Genomic DNA, 21,764 nt, shown 5'->3' with positions numbered 1-21,764 from the left:
CCCGAGCGCTTCATTCATTCAGCTCTACCTACGTTAACGCCTCAGGGTTTCGGATGGAACCTTTACTCACTTTAATGATGTGTACTTAAGGATCGGTTTTGAATGTCATGTGTGTCTATTATTAATGTTTTATACACCTATATTTTGATGTAATATTTTATACAGTTGCGCCAACTCTTTCTATGAATTTATTAAAGACTAGAATTTTTTAAATTAACATAACAAAAGTGTTGACATAATTCGTGCGCGATTCTAGCATTGTAACATAAATTAATGTTAAATACAATTTTATTAATTCAAATAACCTACTAGTTATTAAATAAACATTTCTTGCAGTCGTATTTTAACAGCTAAGTATGTCATTAAATTTTTATATTTATGAAATATATTTTAAAAATTACACAACATAATTTAAATATTAAACCCCGGTATTATAGAATTTAATACTCTAAGTTTTTCATAAAATCTAAAATATTCTTTGTTAATTTGTAAAGAAGATATGAAAGATATGTGTACGCAAATGTATATATTATAGTAATTCAAATAAAATGCAAAACATTAGATTAAAATACGGTAAAATAGAGATAAATAATAATATATCTACTATTACTACGTAGATCGCTCAAATTTGAATGAAGTTCAGCATATTCTTTATTTTATATTAATTAATGATTTTAATGCTAATATTTCAATTTAAATGTTAGATTTCAGCCATTCGTGTTTCCGAAGATAATCGATGATGGCCGAATCGTTTATGACGTCGTCTTGCGGAAACAGGTCCGCGGTTAAGTCTCTAAGCCTCATTTTTATGCAGCAGATCGTATCAGCCATATGTCGAATGCCATACGAATATTTAGTGCTAATATTTTCATGTCAAAACAGCCAATAGTTAATATTTCACAACTCTGTTTTACTATAAAATGTTTTGCGTATTTCATCTCATATAAATAAATATACTACTAATATTATAAATGCGAAAGTTTGTAAGGATGTATGTATGGATGTATGTTTGTTCCTATTTCACGAAGAAACTATTGAACGGATTAGGACGAAATTTTACATTAATTTTGGTTATACATCAGAGTAACACATAGGCTACAATTTATAATGATTTTCTGTAATTTGGTCATAATATAACGATATATCAAGTAAGTCGAAAAAAAATCCCGGAAAACTCCTTCACGCAGCCGAAGCCGCGAGCAAAAGCAAGTAGTATTCAAAATAAGATTTCCTCTAAAATAGTAATACGCCACGATTCAAAATACGATGATGCGTTATAACTTTATGGTCTCTATAATTTTACCAGCCTGACGTACTCGATGCATCGATTGAAATTGTAACGCAACTTACCAGAACTAAGTCTTTCACCATGCGTAAACTAGTATTCAATCGGTAACAGAATTGCAGATGTTCATGGGCGACGGTGATCACTTACTAACAGGTGAATCGTATGATCGTTTTGCCCTATAACTAAAAAAAAATAAAAACAAAAAATAAGAATCTTACTATCACAACCCTTAGGGCTGATGTCGCTAAATTAAATGTTGACAGATATCGTATTCCCTTTCTATAAATAAGAGCTATGATCGGATACCTAACGCGTGCGTGGGCTTCGTTTGACACCGAACATCGCTTTCGTTTTCACCCAACCTTAATGTATACAGAAGACGTATGGATCGGGTAAAATTGTAGGTACGGTTGTTTTTTTTTTAATATAAAAAATCGATGAATAAAATATATTTAATACGATCGCAAAGCGAGTAATTGGTGTTACTTGATATTAATTAAGTCTCCATAAGCTTTTCAAAGGAAAACTATCCCTATAATTATTAAGCTTAGAAAGTTTTTTACGTAAATCTTTTATATTAATTGACATCTATGTCGTGGCAGAGATACTAAAGACAATGCAGGGTCGTCTTATCAACGTATCAATATTTGCGCATGACCTTAGGAAAATTACATATTGCATATTTATTAGATGACATTTATCAGCCCATAGTGTGATATCAAAACAGAGATAAAAATCGTGTTGAATGATAAAATATTCATTTGACATTTGTATGGTTTAAGTACGCAAAGCCGTTGGACCTGCGCCTGATCTCTCCCCGGTCATGTCGGATTGCCGACTCACTGGACTATGAGAGTGAAGGAACAGAGAGTGCACCTGGGTATTGCGCACACACTTGTACACTATAATATATCTGGAAGGAATTAATCATTATAGTCACAGGTAGAAATGTCTTTTGGACTTAGAACATAGAGGGTGCATGAAGAAAGTAAGCCATTAAGGATAAGATAATCTGGGAAAATCGTGTGTTTTACTACAATAAAATAGATGGATCTGGAGATTTACTGGGTAATGATAAAATCGATATTTTAATAAACTTTCATATTTAATAAAATTTTCTATGGCGTTAGACTAAAAAAAGTTTTATCAATGGTTTTCATTAATTTCAAAATTTACCTTCGATAGAATGTGGGTACTTTATAGAAAATTATTTCCTTCACTATGTCTTTTTTATCATCAAAATCTACTTAAATGTTTATATTTGTACTAAATTTAATTACATACTACATTCAATTACTTACATTTTCAAAATATGGATGTTTCGAAACTACGAAAATTAGGTACCATTAATTTAAATTTAGTTATTTCCTTCCGTGAACTTATGGACGTATTATTTCATGTTCGTATCATAACAACGTTAAATACGAGCTTGAATAACATTAATTTATGCAAATTATGGTTATAAATCACCTATTTCCGCCATTGTTTGATAAAGGTAAATTCCATATCAATTTTAGCCGAAAAGTATATTCGACAGTCCACATCAATGCTACTGCATTATCAGACATCATTTTATATCTGACTTAGACTCTTTTGGTGGCGTAGTTGTATGCACGGTACGGCAACGCGCTGATTTCCTGGGTTCGAATCCCGGGTCGAGCAAAGTGATATTTGGGTTTTTCTGCTTATTATCAGTCCGGAGTCTGGGTTTTGTGCCCGATAAGACGATAGGCTCGTCCCCTATCACATCATGGGACGGAACACACTTGGCGAAAAGTGGGTACCTTGGTTGCGTCTCTGCATATCCTTTCCCTGCGCAGAAGTTTAAAATTCAAAGTTCAGTTTTGCCGAACATGGGCAGAAGTGTTGTAAGTGCGCTTATGTATACGTTTATAAAAACAAAAAATAATATATGCACGTAAATAAATTAGACTAAAATTCTAAACATTAAGACTTGTTCTGCTGTGGCGCTAAACTCTGTATGAGTTTACTGTTTACGAGACCTCGCCACATTTTATGGGCCATGAATATTATCAGACCTGTTTCGATTGTCTACCTGTTGGGAAACCAAAAAATCAGCAACCTTGAAACCGGCCGTAAATTATGGAAGTATTACTTATAACTTAAAGGTGTACTTTGTTTTTATTTTGCACGCGTTGAAGTCACGAGATAAATATGCCTGTACAGTGATAATATAGCATTAGTAAAACATTTTTAAGAACTAGTTTCACAAGTTTCAAGTCAATTTTATTTACAGTTATCGTATTACAGCTAATGTAGATAGTATTTATTTTATTACCATTTAATTGCGAGCATAGATTGTAGTATGAATTTAGTGTTTGGTCGACTTATTTACTTAGAAGTTTTGGAACATGCCCCGATATTCAATAGTTTTAGATTCGTTCAAACAATCTCTACTGTATAATAAACTAGCTTTGAATGAGTTTTCCGGGATATTTTTTTCCGACTTACTTGATTTGTATTATATTATGACCAAATTACACAAAATTATTATAAATTGTAGCCTATGTGTTATTTTGGTGTATAACCAATATTACTGTAAAGTTTCGTCCGAATCCGTTTAGTAGTTTTTACGTGAAAGAGGAACAAACGTAAATACATCCTCACAAACTTTCGCATTTATAATATTAGTGGGATATTTCCTGTGTATAATTATTTTTGCAGTCTCAAAAGCAATTTATTATAAATCATTATGTTCTATGGCTCACTTAATTCCGCTTGCAAATTGATAAGTTCGATTTGACGGCCATTATCAGTTCTAAAGCGCTCAACAGTATTGATGTTCGATTTACGAATCATTTCATTTACCGTTAATTTGTAGCGTATATCAAAGATAAGTCTTTAATTATCTCTATAGAATGTCATTCGCGTAATTACAAGTTTGTTTACAACTCCTGGTATCCGTGGTGAAGGGTCCATATAACTCGATTCCCGTCGGCTTCCCTTTCTTATTATCATTAGAACGACTTGCAGATCACATTTATGCATATTAGTACCTATATGTTGTGTAGGGTTTCAGAAAACTTCACCCTTCGCTGCTGTCCAGTACCTATTATATATTATATATTCGTTTAGAATCGAACCTGCAAATTTTATCCACAACAACTTGCCTACCACCATATCCTCACTGACTGCCCGACGAGCTTCTAATGTTTTGATTATAAACTTGATATTCTGAATAATGTTAATAAATTACATTTAAATTGCAAATGCGCGATAGTCGAAACAAATTAGTTTGTAGATTGTCTGTCTGCGAAACGGAAATCAACAAACGGCAAGACCAACGCTTATAATGTATCAAATATTTGTTTAACTTATTCTACATTACGCTTTCTTCAATTTATCTAATGTGAGTAAGATAACTGAACATCTGGTGGCAAAGTGGAGACGAATAGACAAAAAGTATTCATGTTTTTTGCTCTCCGGCCTGTCTGCTGTCTTACTTTTATTGCCGGGACATGTGCGGATAAATAATAAATAAATTCATAAGTTCTAACACAAAGCCGAGCCCTTATCTACTAGCGTATACGAGCTATATTCCTATGTAAATGATAAGCCAATGATATTGTTTTAAAGCACTTGTCAAAAATTGTTTAAAATCAAATGCCAAAACTCGAGTGGCGGCGCACGCGGCACGACGCTACTGGATGACGTAACGCGATAGCAAAACAGTCAATATTTGATATGGAGCCATTAGCCACGATGTGTGATAACACGCGACAAGTTCACTAATGAAAACGGGACACAAAGATACTGGTGCGGTGTTGTAATAAGCACTCTTAGCGTATTTATAGTGGCAAAAACAGTTGATGTGTCTGTCGCGAATTCCGTGTAAGGAATTTAAAGTTTTTTTGTTTATTAAAACGCTGCAAATACTATAACTGAATCTTCGTTGGACTTAATACGAAAGTCTACTTACTTTAATATCTAATGAAAGATATTGTATCTGTATTTTGGCACTAGAAATATGCTTACCCGTCCCAAGACCATCCCCTCAGCAAAACGGCGCGCTATCTGCGTTTTTGGGAGCTATCTATCCGAAATTTATAATACATACTAAAAAGTTCAACCTCATATTTATAAAATCTTTATTTTGTTAATGTTTTACAAATTTCATAATAAGAATATTACAAACATTTTTGATTCTTTGCATCGCCTTCCAAAGTACATATAATTTTAATTTGCAATCAATATTAAATAAACAATTGAATAAGAATAATTTTGTAGTTTAATATTTTAAAATACACCTAGAATTGTTTTTAAATAAATTAATTGTAATTATACGGATTTCTGCCCTTAACTCGTGCGCCGTAAATGTATAGAACGAATGCTCAAGGCCGTTTGCTTAGGGTAGGGTCTTAACTAGATAATTAGTAATGCCGAAACGCTGATTACTTTTTCAGTGTGTTAAGTTATTCAATCGAATACTATCATCGGGATGTAAATTAATCTTTATATTTAAAAGTAATTCATATGTAATTTAAATATATTATTTAGAATTTTATTTGTAATTCATATTCATATTTTTTTATCACAAAAACGTGTTTATTTTAATTGCTTGTATTTTTCCGAATTTCCTTGGACACGATTTTTTAAAAGTAGTGCTCATTAAAAAAATATCCAGATATCGTATCCTCTCACTTCTACCGAACGACTTTTTGTTATAATTATGGGTTGTGATAAGGTCAGAGCGAGGACGTTCGAAAGTCCTTTTCCACTTGATTTATATTGGATTGTTCATTACATTGCGGTTTGACAAAACTACTTTCACGTTCATACATTTGTTCTATTGATTATCAATTCAATATCATTTTAAAAAATTATACTGTTTCGGATTAATAGGCTGGCCTCCTATCACATCATGGGACAGAACACACTTGACGAGAAGTGGATGCCCTGGTTGCGCCTATACATACTCCTTCAGGGATAAAATGCTGTGTGTTGTTTCGGATTAATCGTTTCTAAGACTGCAGTGGTAGTCCACATCTTCCGATTTTCAAGAGGGTTAAGGTCATCCTCTAATTTCCCTTTAACAACAAAATATACAGGAAAAACACAAGCGTTGCAGATAACAAAGCGAGCACACAAAATCTTCACGAGGCTATCTAAGTTGTTAACCTTCGGCCGAAGTAGATCATGTTTTTTGACAACGATGTTTTGCTCGTTTACGTAGATGGCTTCCGCTAGAATGGCGGCTTTGTCAAATGTTACACGCAATTCTGGGTTCAGTTGTATGTGTGACGTAGTTTTTAGCTCGTCTGTATGCTTATACGCTATTAGCTTTTGCATTTAAGTCTTCTTTTGTTGACTCCTTTTTACTAAGTCTTATTTCATTAAATGTCTCACTATGGTATGCCAGTGTCTATGTGGGTTGTGATTTCTTTATTTTTTCTGCCATCAAGCAGGCCAAACAACAAGCATTACATTTTTAAGGTTTATTGTCAACTAAATTGACATTACTGCAATTAGCATCTAATATCCAATTCTTTACAATCTCAACTTTTGGGTAATACTGATATAATGTCATAAAGAGCGATTTATTAATTTAATTTTTTTTAGAAACATTTTGGACCAATTCGAGGTTAAAATGGTAAGTGTACAAGCAAGATGTACTTAATTAGCAATATACGATTACCTATCCCGTTATCAGTCATAATAAATATTGTATTTGTCCAAAACTCATTTCATTTTTAAGGAAATAACAAATATCCGATTGACCACGCCATTAAACAACGTATTGGTTCATATTTTTTTTACAATTAACTTGCTACTTTGTGGAATTAAAGGGACATTTTAATTGATTATATAATGTTCCTGATTACATATTACTGACATGCTTTGTAAGGGAGTTTGGATGGTTGCTAAAAGTAATCGCAGAACCCATGGATCAACTTGAATTTGGTTTACAAATAGAATAATTCTAGATTGCCATACTGACTTGTTTATAACCAGGGAAATTGGACAGATAGAATTTTAAATCGAACTTTAATAGATTTCGCTACTCTTTCTGAGATACATACTTCTTAAATCTACCACTTTCACTGTATGGTTGGAGGAAGGGGGAGGTAGGAGGGGCAGCAGAAGGTTATCGCAGCGATAACGTGCCATCCATCACGCCCTACGCAACTGTCACTTACGGAGCATACGGAAGATTTTCGCGGCATCTATCTTGTCAATGTACGACACTTTGCAAGAAATTATATTAGTCATGTTGCGAAAAATGCAGTAAATTGAATTTTTTTTTTAAATTTTCTTGATAAATTATGAGTGTATACAGTAAAAATAATTTAAAGTTAGTTTTCAAGGGGGGGAGGGGGGGGGGTTACAGTGAATTCGAACTATTCGTCACATAGACAACTCTGGGCATCTTCCAGCAGACGACCATACACACGAAAAATTGTGAGTGAGTCACTTTGTGAGTCAGAAGTCAGTAAGTAACATAATTTCAATTTGTAATTTTTATTTATGATCGAAGTTAAAACTATTAACTTAGAAATAAAATATAATCCCATTATTTTAATGTACTGTCTTTTTACTACAGCATAATGTTCCGAGATTTTTAACGTAATCAACTTTGCCAAGACGAGAGCCCTTGAAAGTAAGGGCCGTGACTGCGTCGAGTGTCGCAGCGAGCGGTATGACATCAAATATCTTCGCAAGCGAAAATTACCTTTACAGACACAGAAGTTTCATATCCTTTATTATTGTATATTTTTTCATAAACACACACACACACACACACACACACACACACACACATTCACACACACGTGCTCATGCCTTGTATCCCTGAAGGGGTTGGCAAAGGCGTCACTAGTAGCCTTTCGTTGTCTGTTTTCCGTCCTAGGATGTGGAATCAATGATCAACAAACATTTTATCATTAATAAATTAAATACGAACTGGCATTTAGACGTTCGTAATCATTATTTCGAAATTCGACCGAAAATGAGAAGAAAACAATGATCAACGATTCAATAGAATTAAAGGATATTTTCCCGATCTCAAATATTAAAGAGGTGTACATTTCTTAGAATTAGTGATAAATCCAATTTGCGGGAATTACGAATATAACAGGAAAATAGGTGGGAATTTTCGCTGTCTGAATTTGTATCAACTACAAATCGCGGCTAATTGAAACCCGAGAATACCATCCTAAACAATAAATTGTCGAGCAATTATAATAAAAACTTTTCTTTATCAGAATTTAATTTCAACTCTCAAAAATGGACTTTGAAAATGAGTTTAATAATTAATTTTCATTACGATCACTTTCTAGCTTGCTATTAGAGTCGAGAAGAAAACGACAAAGATGATTAAAACCTGAAACGTATGTGGCGAGAAATGTGATGTCACGGGTTCGATTCCATTGATAGTGTTCATGGAGTATGTTATTTTCAATTAAATACAACTTTAGTCAGAATTTGCGAAAATCTCTTCGTCTGATGTCCACAACTTTATGTTATATGTGTCAGTAATATTATATTTAGTCTGTTAGATGCATCGGTAACTTAAGTCGCATCGTATCTTCCTTATAGGTAGCAAATATATGTGCTTGGTCTTTAAATTCCACCCAGATTGGCTCCCTGTGATACGCAAAAAATCGCATTTACGCCGCATACATAATAAAATATCAAACGTTATTTATACAGAACAATCCATAAACAATAACGCGTTATTTTTAGAAACTATAGAACGAGGACAACGCACTAACCACAGAACTGTTTTGATGAAAAATAATTTAAAAAATCACACATATATACAAGATATATCCTGTTTTAATGCACAGCACAAACTGAACAAGATTGTCGGTATTACGCAATAACTCGTGACTCTTATTACGAATTGCTCGATCAATAAACGTAATAAGTCGTGTCGCATGTTTTAAAGTAATGTAACCTTTATCTCGTTAATAATAAAGTAGCGTATCACATGAAGTGTTAGTACAAAACTCTTCGCCGTTTGCCACGAACAGTAACCATGCTTTTCCCTAGCGTGGCCTGAAATTATCACTTTATTAGAGGCTCAAGCGTTCCATTGATCCATTATATACATACTATGTCGTTGTAATCAATCACAGTGTAAAAGCAGCCGTACCTTTTAATTCTGATAAACGGATATAAATTGTAGAACCGTTTATCACGTCTGAATAAATGATTAAAATGCCTCGCAGTTCACATGCATTCAAATGTCCTATACTAATGTGTTAAGCTAGAGATTGTGTTTTCATTTGAACGCGCTTATCTATAGGTATTACAAAATTATCACTGAATGCGATTATAGGCTATAGATTTATGGGAGGAGCAAAATCTAGTTGTATATGTAACCAATCTTATAAGTAAATAGTGTAAAAATGTTAACCGTACTCTCCTTTGTGCTCTACCGAGGAATAAATGGGACAGACCTGATTAAAAATCTCAAAAGTACCCTGAAACTGCTCAAGTCCTAATAGTGCCTAATATCTAACGTTCTCTACTCAAAATGAACCGTAGGAAATATACGTTCGTCGAGCACGCAGCTTTCCGCGCGCTGTTTATCTTAGTCGTTAGAGTGTTATATGTAAATATGCATTGGGTGTAAAAACTCATTAGTGCACGCCGAGTTTGACGCTCCTCAAAGACGCTGCCACTTGCCACTGCTCTTTATGTTTAATGAACACAAATTGCCTTTGATCATATTTAAATAAACGTTACGATTCGGATATTTATCCAGGTTAAATGGAGTCTACGCGAACTTCGTCTTCTACGTAATAGGATTTATATTGATAAAATTGTATTTTCGAATAACAAAAATAATGCAGGTGTATACACAAATTATACAGATCGAAGTTACGTGTACGTCCTAGCCAATTTTCATATAGTCTGAAGTCGCTTACAAACGTGTTTTTCACTCATTGTACATACGAAATAAACGAATATCGGCGTATTTATTGTGCCGTAAAGGTCGGTGGCAAACCGTATGATATTAATGAAAAAACGAACAAGACACTCGCACACGCAAGTCAAGATATCCAAGCGGTCCGTGGCGCACACAAGCGGAAAAAAATGTGTATTTACACGGCACACACACAGCAAAAACTTTGCAGATGTGCTCGCACGCATCGCCATGGAGTAAAAACCAACCGCTCTCTGTATAGCTTCACTGTTGATCAACTTCGTTATTGCTTTTACCACTTTATTTTTCATCTAACATCTTTAAATACGCAAAAAACGTAGCAAATCTTTTTTGTTCACCTAACCTCCTTTAGAATGTAGTTTGAACTTAATAGAGGTTTGAAATGTTGTTACTCAATTTATTTTTTGTTAGTTTACGTTATTTTATTGTTTACAAATCGTTTATGTTTACTTACTTCGGTGAATGCGAAGCCACGCTTTAATTTCAGATATAAATTCTGGGAGACTGCAACTTATAGCAAGAGATCAGAAATTAAATAAAAATTCTGTTAAAGTTGAAGTTTTAAACTTTTAAACAGATATTTATATTTTTTTTATTAATTGTATGTTTTATATTTACATGTCTATAGAAATAATTATAATAGCAGGGGATTAAATTAAATATTGCAATAAACCATATGATTACATTTTTTTACTTATTCAAAGCAAATTTTGATTTTTAAATCCCCAATCTTCATTTAGGTCATACCGCTTTGAATTTTATCTTCATTTGATATGTTATAAGTAGCATTTGAAGTTCTACGCTGTAACCAGTTTATGAGTTTTTCAAATAGTTTCGAATTATTCGCGCACGCAGTCTCTGGATAGAACCTGTACAATTAAATCTTTATTATCCGTAAGTTGGGTCGTCTGAGTAGTAACTCGTTTTTAATTACATTTTAAGTACTTGCCTACACAGTATTCCAGAGATGCTCGACATAGGCCGCTATCACTTAGTACTGCGCCATAACAATAAACATTGCCGGCTATAGTATACTTATGCGATGTTTATTTTATCATTGAACAGCAAAGGTTATGATGTGATTCGTTTCGTATGTTTTTTATATTAGGAATTTAAATTGAAGATTAATTTTTATTTAATGTCTAATAAAAACTGTTTTATAAAATCTTTGATTTGGACAATTTGATAGATAAATTAATTTGGAATAAACGTAAATATTTTAGTAGCAGAGAAACTTGTACAAATATCTATCAAGATCTATAACACTAACTAGATTATTATCTATAATGATATATATTACTAAAACGCAACACTGAATAAATATTTTTCGACTTTGAAACATGTTGTTGATGCAGTGACGAGACGAGAACCTTCAAACGTAATTGCAATTTTGTTGTAAGGTAAAATGACGATTGCATTATATGCATAGTAGCACTCTTACAAATGTCAATCATTAGTGAGAGGACTTTTAAAATTTAAGTAAAATTAGTACATCAATTTTGAATTCGAAATGCTAACAAAAGTTTTAGTTATGATTACAATTGAATTAAAATTGTAGTTAATTGAGAAAAAATAACACAATCACCGAAAACCTCTATACTCGCACGATCAGAATTTACCCGAAAACCTCTCAAACGTACCAAACCTGTTTCGCGAATTTTATGTAAAATGTCATTATGCGAAGGTCGAACGAAGAACCAACGAGAACCAACACTTCCGATACACAGTTCGACTTCAAGCATTCATTGTGTCAGAAGACGATAGAATATTCATTACGGTCAAAGTTTAAACATAATCTTCAGATAATTGTACTCATCTAATAACAATGTATACTGTTCGTAACAATGCGTCAAGTAACTTGAATTGAAAATTCAGTAACCGTTGGATACATTAATATATTGGTACCATTTAAATTTATGCTGTTTCGTAATTAATTTCAAAATGTTTTAACTGCGTTATGTAAAACATACATGCATAATTATTATGTGTTATGTTAATCAGGTGTAACAATGAGTTCGTTATGTAAGAAAGGCAAAAAAAATTAATCCTTTTTTCAAGAAAGTTCCAAAATCTTTTAACAATTTCATATCACAATATGTTTTTCCGTAACTAATTTAAGCTTTAAAATTATTTTTCGTTGTTATCTTTACATTCAAATTACTTAAAAATACATTTAGTAATTACAGCAGACACCTAACAAAACAATGATTAAACACAAATAAAACAAATGCATTTAATGAGTCCAAGTTTCTTTTCTTTATAAAAGGAAAAATACTGTTTTAATTAGTAACGCAGTGGAGCTAACAGAAAACCACAGTGCTCCCGCGAATCAAAGCCTCAGCAATTGTAGGGCAGGTCATGGCTGAACGCGCACAACGGATGTGCAAACGATAACATTATCACTATTTCACGGTTTGTTTGCATCAGTGAGAGCTGTGGTGAACTAATATTTGACTATTACTATTATCGTGGTAACATTGAAGCGGGATCTTCGATGTGTTTGTTGGTAAATAAGTAGGATATAGCACGTGATATTGCGTTCGAATATTATATTGTTGATCAAGTGTGTTGAATAGATCATTTACTAAACAATTTGCCGTATTTGCTATAATATTTAATAATTTCGCGTGGAATGTTTGCAGTTTAGTCTCCCAGTGTTGCAGAATATGACGCGTGATATAAATGTTGTTATTTTACATACTTATGTAAATAATTGTGGTGTTTGTCTGGAGTAGAGCGTCTGGCAACCGCTATAAGTACCAGGCTAGCAGCGGATCGCGGCGGTGTCACGTTACGCGGTGGCTGTTGACACCAGCGCCTGATTAATATTTATGATACAGTTGAGCATCTCGCATGGCCGGTTCGCTCACTCGATGCGAATTATCTCCGTCCTGCTCCCACCCACACACTTCGTGAGCAATGGAAAGAGCACGCGCACGCAGTACGGCAAACGTTGTCTCGACGATCGTATGTGCGTAAGTGCGAATGAGAAACGCAAATTTAATTTGTATAAAGTTTTTGCTTAAACATTTTGAAAACAATATTTCGTCCTTGACATCTTCATTTGTATTCATGGTCTGGGGATCTAGATAAGTTATATACAATGTGTTTATTGTTGTCGTTGTTAAGTATTAATTCCAATAAAAACATGTTTACATTATGTATAACATGCATAATATAGATTTGTGTCAAACGATGACCGATCCGTTTGTGAATAGTAAGAAGTGAGTATGTGGAACAAGGCGTGGGACTCGACTCGAACCTGACCGTATCGAGGCGTCTCTACCGGACAGGCTTGACTTGTCCGTCATCGTAAAAAAAAATTGCAAACTCGCCGGAGGAAAACCGTGTCGTAGAAACTGCAGCCATTTAGAAACAAGAACACATACAAGCTCGTTTAGTAAAAGAATTAAGACTACAATTTCTTGGATTTGGAATTTCAAGAACGTCCATAATTTCTTGCGGAGCAAGAAGGGCATTCAGTTCATTGCTTTTAGGTTTCAAAGTATAGACACTTGTTTATTAATATGTACCGAACACGTCCTTTGTATTTTATTAGTCATCCGAACAACATCATTTGTCGTTAATTGAAACTCATCCAAAACTTCGCTGATCTGTTCTTTATCATTTTCTTCATTAAAGTAATCAATGTCGTATGCTAATGCATTATTTGGATTTTGGACCAATTGGATGCGTATCATCTGGTTTGAATCATATAAGAAATTTAATAAATATCGATGTGTTATTGTTTAAACGTGGCAGCGTGGTGGTCGAGTTAAACAGTTGTTGAGTCGTAGATTGTGGAGTGCCGCGCATTAACAGAATTATCATTGTTTATTGGTGATGGCAGTGCGAGCGCGGGATATTATCATTGTTTGTCTGGACGTTTTCCGCGAGCGCGCGCGATTCCACCGGCGCGGCCGGCCGGCGTTCGCGAGACTTCGCTCCAAGGTCACTTTATCGCGCTATCGCCAGCCCTGAACCGCACCAAGGTTGCCGCGCCGATTATTCCCTTCGGGAACGGCTCCTGCACTCTCGGCGAGTCAGCAGCGCGAGTCACGACGTCCTTCTTACAGGAACTGGGCAATCTCGACGGCCGCGCGCCGGCTCTTTATTGTTAATTTGCGAATGCCGTCGGCGGCGGAGCGCTCGCCGGACGCGTACTCTCGCTTTTAAGTGGCAACAGCGTAATATGCCCTCAAATCGAATTAGCTGCATGTTTACATTTTATAAATAGAGCGCGTTCACGTGGCGCCGAAGCGAGATAAGCGTCCGACGACTCGTCCCGGCTTCACTCACCGTGGGCTGTTAACATCCTCCGCGTCGACGCGCCTGGTCCTCCGTCACACTGACACTCGTGCGGGATATCAAAGCACTCACAAACGGCGCACTGAGTTCGGCGGCACACGCGAGGACTGCACGGCGCGACACCCACGACTAGAATGCGGGCGAGACGGCAAGTCGCGGGGTGCGCGGGGGGCGCGGGCGGCGCAATACACGCGCGCGGGGGACGGGGCCGGCGACGAAACGCAGCTCGTGCGAAGGCGCGGCGACGAGCACTGCGGCCGAGCACGAGCGCGCTCCCCCGCATTGGTCGCCAGCGCGGTGACGTCACACACGTGCTCCAATCACTGTGCGGCGCATGTTTCCTACGAACCGCCGCTAGAGGCGCTATTGTTGAGGAACTCGCCCGCCCTACCGAGCTTTCTTCGGCTAGGGCGTATGCTTTTACGGGCAGCTCGCGCCTGAAACCACTCTGCCGGCTACCGTATACTGAATGTAATTAATATGTTTCAATTTAAAATGAAAAACATTAGACACACTTTGTTTTAGTATATATTTTTCGCCCTTTCAAAAAAAAAGGAAATGTTTAAACACTTCCGCGTCGCGCGGAGTTTTCTGGACGGTTGCCAAAAAAAGGTTATTATACTTATGTGCTAAATAAATGTACATAAATTAGTGGTAGTTGTATATTTACATAAAAAACATTTATTTAATGAAAAAATAAAGTTTTCGTAGTAACAACGTAACAATTATGAAGTAACTTATCGCGACGAGATAAAATTGTAAACAATTTAATACAACAGAGTTCTGCACAACTGAGTTAAATGTTAAAACAATTAATATTCTCTAACCATCAACGAGTTGGAGCAATAAATCCTTTAGAAACAAAACTTTGTATACGAAATTCGTTTTGAATGTAACCGAATATAATTTTGTAGAGTTATTTAAACGAATGGTATTGTTTATTGTCAGATAAGGTTTGTGTTGTATTATAACTATTTTATTGTAATGTTCTAAATTTGATTGTACGTAAGTTTGAAATTCGAACTACAATATTTTTTTACGAACTTTTTGGTTATTTATAATTATATTACGTGAACAAACTTTTTTATGTCCTAAAACAAATAAATACGCCGATAGATCACATCGATAGTAAATGCTTTACATTGCTAGGCATCCAAAACTAAATCATTTCAAAAATGTGTTGATATTCCGGAAATTATCCAAACAGCTATTCATAATAGTATTCTAAGACGGTAATAGTGCCTTGGTCGAACCATTCACTTAATTTAAAGACGAAATCGACTATATCTTGACTCTACCTCTTATTGGAGTAGACTTTATCATAAAAACATCAAAATTACCCCTCTCCTTATGACTGTAGTTTAAAACTCTATTTGATAACTTTAAAATTGATTTCGGGATTATGTTTTGCAAGTTGTAAAAGCATTTCTTGTAGGAAGGAGTGCAATAGCAAACTATTTTATAACCGAGTGAATATTGGCCGTCGAACTACACACATTGAAAAACAAATAGTTTCTAGTTATTCGCGGTTCCTAAATGATAATGTCGCTAACTCTTTATAGGAATTTTGAGGGTGTGAAGTCTACCAATCCGCCCTAGGCTAGCGTGGTGGACTGGCCTCTCAGTAGTAGAGGAGGCTCGTGTCCAGCAGTGAGACAGTATATAATACATAGTTGATATTATTATTAATAATTAATTTATTTATTTTGCATAATTTTGTACATATTACATTTTGCTCGTTGGAAATATTTTTTATATTTCAATTTGGCCCAGGGAATTGACTCTCCATTATGATTTACGAAGCAATTCAAAAACCCTCCAATGAATTGTTTTACTTTCTAATACTTTTTAAACATACTTGAGATCCATTTATTCTGCTGCTTGTTCAAAGATCTCTACTAAGTAAACGTATAAAAGAAAAGCTTTACTTTAAAACATTGGACGAGTCAGAACTCGTTCGTTGCCATTTCCGAATGTCTTAGAAAAAGAAAGGTTAGTACTGTAAAATAGCAGCACTTTCTGTGAGATAGTCGGTATAGATACACATACGTATCATCATGCCTTTTTTTCTTTTCAGGAGTAGGCAGATACAAAACACTGTCAACAGATTAATGAGGGAAGTAGGGAGAGTCTGTTGCCATTTACCGGACACTATTCCAGACTCCGAATTGGCGCTGAGAAACATCAATATACTCTACCCAGGGGTCGAATACGATATCTCAGTATGGCAATCAAACCATATACGCATGCTACGTAACACGCAAACGCCGGAAACTGAGATCAGAAAGACTATACACTCCAAGGAAATAAAAATATAAAGCCCGCAAAGTTATTGCCATGTAGGTTTCTTAAAATGCTAGACATTATTTTAATCAATCTTAATATATTCTAATACAAAGTCCCCTGCCGCGTCTGTCTATCTGAACGCAATAAATTCAAAAACTAACAAACGGATGTCAATGAAATTTAGTGTGGAAATAGTTTGTGACCCTGGGAATGACTTGGGCTACTTTTTATTCCTAGAAAATATATAGGGAATTTTTTATCCCGGAAAAACTCAATAACGCAGGCAAAGCACCGGTAAAAGGTGGTTATAGTAGATAACCCAAGCTCAATGGCGTAATAGAACATCCGAATAAATTTCTATATAATTTGGTTCGTACGGTCCCATGTCAGAAACAGAGTTTTTCTGCATAAGATCTCCTTTCTTTAAGCATTACCTTTTCGAAATTAGAACATTATTAAATAATAATATAAACATTGACGTCTATTCTATAGACACGAACTCAGACGAACGTTCATATAAACTATTTGTTAAAAATCTGAACTAAAATTGCAACTAAAACGTCATTGTTATAACCTATTTATTCATTTGAACAACAAATAATTTTAATTTGACTAATATTTTTTATTCACATCCAGGTTTACACTTAGACTAGAATTCTTATATTATGAGCGTCACTCCGTATATAACCACACGCTGTAAATGTTGAAATCATACTAAAGTCAGGTGTATGGATTGCATTACACTTGAGTTGAACACAATGAGTGTACGGAAAGTCTAGTACGTACTACAAATATCGACGGATTTAAAGTAAGCCCGGAAATAGAATTAATAATCTTCATAACATTGATTCATGAGAAACACCAAAGCAATTCCGCTGTATGTACCTAAGATCTTTGTCATTAGAGCGAGCTGTAAACAAAACCCTTAGTGATGCCCGGGGGAATGACAGCTGTCTCCAAGCCCCAGTCCTCGCTGTTAAACACCCACGTTGTTGCGCAACCACCATCATCAGACACAAGGGAATTGAACTCTACAATTTCAAAAATAAAGTTCAAATTTAAAAAATCCCCTAAAAACTTAGAGGTTGCAGCGCGAAGTGTTTAAGATTTTTAAAGATACTGTAATAGAGTCGATTTTCCTACAATTTTTGTTAAAGGAAATTCTATCGGCGACTGAAGTATCAAGGAGTACCTTTACAACACGATATATGTTATTTGTCAAGTTTGAAATTAATATCATTAATGTATGATAACTTTTATTTATATTCCCCCCTACCTATCAGCCAGAGCTGGTTACTTCGGTTTGTGCCTAACATTCAATAAAACTTTATCCCTAATTTAAAATGTTATTTAGAAATAATAATTAATATTGTTATACATCGTTTTGATGTATCATAAGCGCAACTTTGTTCGCCTACGTGATAAATAAAGTTTTTTTTTTTTTTTATTTCTTAAGAGGCATCTGATAATGTTTTAATAACTCGCTCATAAAAAGTTTACTCTTTCAATCGCCGAAGGGGTAGACACAGGAGTAACTAGTGCACTGACTTTCCGCCGTGAGTAGAAAAACCTAATATTATATTGCTCGACTCGGGATCGAACCCGCGACCTCAGCAGAAGTCATACCGCCGTACACCTACGAAACTTAAATTAATAACTCATATCTTCTAATTGACATTATATATTACTCTATTTATTTGTTGGATACTTCCGAACCTTCTTCATTACCTTAAGCGCTTAAACTCTATTCATTTTATTTATTTAAACTCTTTATTGTACATCAAGTATAGAAAAGTAAATATACAATAAAGCTTAGGATCAAACAGGATGTACAAATGGCGGTCTTATCGCTACCGGCGATTTCTATTATTACCTAATATTAAGATCGCAGTTCCCTTTAAATTGGCGTAATCAAACTCTACAATATATAAAACTAAATACGAGGTATGGTATGCTAAGGTGGTTTGCGCATTTGGAGAGGATGGATGATAGAAGACTAACAAAGAGGGTTTATAAGGCGAATGTGGATGGAAGAGCTGGTAGAGGTCGACCGCACCGAACCTTCGAATGTCAGATATCTGACATTCTTAGTAAAGGACCGGTCAAAAGTACCCGGAACCGGCGGGAATGCATGAAAAGATTGATGAAGGTGGAGGAAGCGCGAGAAGTATGCCAGAATCGTCCATAGTCTCTGCCTACCCCTATGGGAAAGAGGCGTGATACTATATATGTAAATACGAGGAAGAAGCTCGTCCGATAAGCATCACGATTTACCATAAGCTGTCACAAAACTACACATAACTTAATATAATGAAACACAATAACGCCTGCACTAGTCAACATTTCAAGTCGTATAATGCCCTGTTATTACCGCCTACAATACCGAGTAATTATCGAATATTGTACACGTAATAATTAGGCAAAGAAAACGCAGCAATGGAAGGTGAATAAAGCCTAAAATAACATACATTAAGTACTGATGGGAACGCGTCACGTGGTTAAGTGTGAAGTAACTGAAAATAATGACGCATACACAATAGAGCGTAACAAAGATATACAATAAGGATGTTAGTCATCAGAATGTGGGGTCAGTGGGTTGGCGCAAATTAATTTTTCAATGTAATATTGTCGGTTTGTTAGTTTAGATGGAGTATGAACGCGGGCTGGGAGCTTAAGGATTTAATTTTCGAGTTGGGTAATTTTGTGTGGTTTTCAAACCCGATGTGTTTTGGATTTTTTTGGGCGGGAATATTTGATTGTGCAGCATATTCAATGGTATTGCTTTAATGTCACATTATTGAAATGAGGCCATTTTGAACTGATATTGATGAATTTAGACGCAAGTTAAGTTTAGGCCATTTTGCACTGATTTTAATGAAATTTCGTACGAAGTTAAGTTGAAAACTAAAAAAGGACTTAGGCTTTATTTATATTGGCACGATATAGTGACGATACTGTACCTGATGGTGAGTGGAATGTGGTCGAATAGAATGTCGACTGAGGAAAAAGTTACCCTATTGGAACCGAATATACACAGGCTGATCCCGGGCGATAATAAAATATATCCTACCACCAGTAATAAGTTACTTTTATATTATACTAGCGACCCGCCTCGGCTTCGCACACAATGCTGACTATTTAATGGATGTTATTACACATATAAACCTTCCTCTTGAATCACTCTATCTTCTAAAAAAACCGCATCTAAATCCGTTGCGTAGTTTTAAAGATTTAAGCACACATAGGGACAGAGAAAGCGACTTTGTTTTATACTATGTAGTGATATTTAAGTCACAGAATACCTCGGTGCAGTAGTTGTATTAAGTGCGCGGTATGATCATTACTCTATAAGCTTGGAGTCTGGGATCTGGGATTTGCGTTCGATATTACGATATGTTTGGTACCTATCATAACATGGAACACACTTGGCAAAAACTAGGTTTCTAAGCTGCACCTTTGCCTACCGTTTGTTGGATTAAAGCGTGATAGGTTCGGCCTCTATCACACCGTAGAACACACTTGTCAAAAACTCTAAGCTGCACCTTTGCCTACTCTTTAGATCAAAGCGTTATATACAGGGTCATTTTGACATTGCGTTTCTAAATGAAACTATATAAGTACTCCTCTTCACCTTTGCTGACATTGTGTCAAAAATCATTCATTAATAACAAATATTTCCATGAAAAATCTTGGTTTTAGTTTTCAGATTTTTGATTATTTTGTAGTTTAATGCAAATATGGCGTGTACGTGTGTGTATTTCTGACAGTATGATGTTGCCGCTGCGACACATTCTCTTATAGTAGTGGTAGTGGCTTAGGGGGCGAAAAATTAGAATTGCTTTTTATTAATATTTATTTTGTTCAAATCTTACACTTTTTTATTTTACATCTACAGCTCAAGTAACTTTTTGTAAAGAGTTATTTCCAAGTAGATAAGTATGTGGTTTCATCTAGTAACGCGATGTCAAAATGACCCTGTATATTAATTTCTATATCAAACAAATATCTTAACACCCACAACACAGTTAAGGGTTTATCCTGTTGTCCGTACGAGCTAGCACAAAAGAAACAATCCTAAGAAGGCTGAAGGTGTGAGATTCTGTATTCTCTCCTTTGAAGTGTTTCTATACCTGTAAATCATAAAGGATTTGTACAATGCTGTATAAGAGATTTCGTCAATATTTTTATTTTGGCATTATTTACTCAATTGACGTCATATTGATTTATGTTTACGAGAATGTTAGACATTGAAATAAATACACCCGCCCCCCAATCCCAATCCGAAGGCTGCAGTCTTAGAAATGTCTGGAAAAAATAAAATAGAAAACCACGATAAAATTCATATAATTATTATTTATTTCAATGACATCATATTTTAGATATGATATAGATTTAACTTAAAAAACTACAAATCAAAGCAATTAAATTTGTTCGTAAAGTATTTCACAATAGACCACCTACTAAATAAATAAATAATCGTGCATAATAAAATGGAAAATAAATGTGGTACGCCTCAACGATTTCCAGGAAACGGAATGTTTTTTCTCTGTATCTAATAAGGGGACATTTGTCTCTTGACAGATTTATAGATCAAGAGAAATCATAGAGCGAGTAAATTAACTCTCTATTAGTGCAGTTGGTTAAATACGGATTTACATTTCGTGAATGTCAAAAGATGTACTTTGAAATATAAGATATTTTATTTAGAATATACTGCATTTATGGTGCAGCCAACTGTTTATTGTTATGTATTAATATGTTCATGCTGTGACAGCTTGTAATTAAAACAGCATTGCAGTAATTACTTACTGAATTGTTAAAAAAACTATGTATGTTTTGTTGGCTGTTCAAATAAATAAAATAAAAGATATGGTGGTTGTTGTAGGAGCTATTCATTTAGTACCACTCCACTTACTTTAGGTACAGTGCGATCAATTAGCCGTGCAATAAAAAAAAATACATTATAGT

At 34.9% G+C, this 21,764-nt stretch overlaps 1 protein-coding gene across 6 annotated transcripts in view; it reads right to left on the bottom strand.

Moving 5' to 3' along the window:
• LOC115441261 (myocyte-specific enhancer factor 2) overlaps nucleotides 1-14,749 on the bottom strand; it is a 75,138-nt gene extending 60,389 nt beyond the window's left edge. For all 6 annotated transcript variants that reach the window (XM_030165980.2, XM_030165983.2, XM_030165981.2 and 3 more), the window contains exon 1: nucleotides 14,502-14,749. The gene's annotated coding sequence lies outside the window, so the exon portion shown is untranslated. The remainder of the gene's footprint in view (nucleotides 1-14,501) is intronic.
• Between the last annotated feature and the right edge of the window lie 7,015 nt (nucleotides 14,750-21,764).

Source organism: Manduca sexta, chromosome 25 (genome assembly GCF_014839805.1).
Source record: "Manduca sexta isolate Smith_Timp_Sample1 chromosome 25, JHU_Msex_v1.0, whole genome shotgun sequence".
In the NCBI taxonomy this organism is placed as follows: domain Eukaryota; kingdom Metazoa; phylum Arthropoda; class Insecta; order Lepidoptera; family Sphingidae; genus Manduca; species Manduca sexta.
Note: the sequence above shows the minus strand (reverse complement) of the source record. Positions and strands in the feature narration are given on the sequence as shown.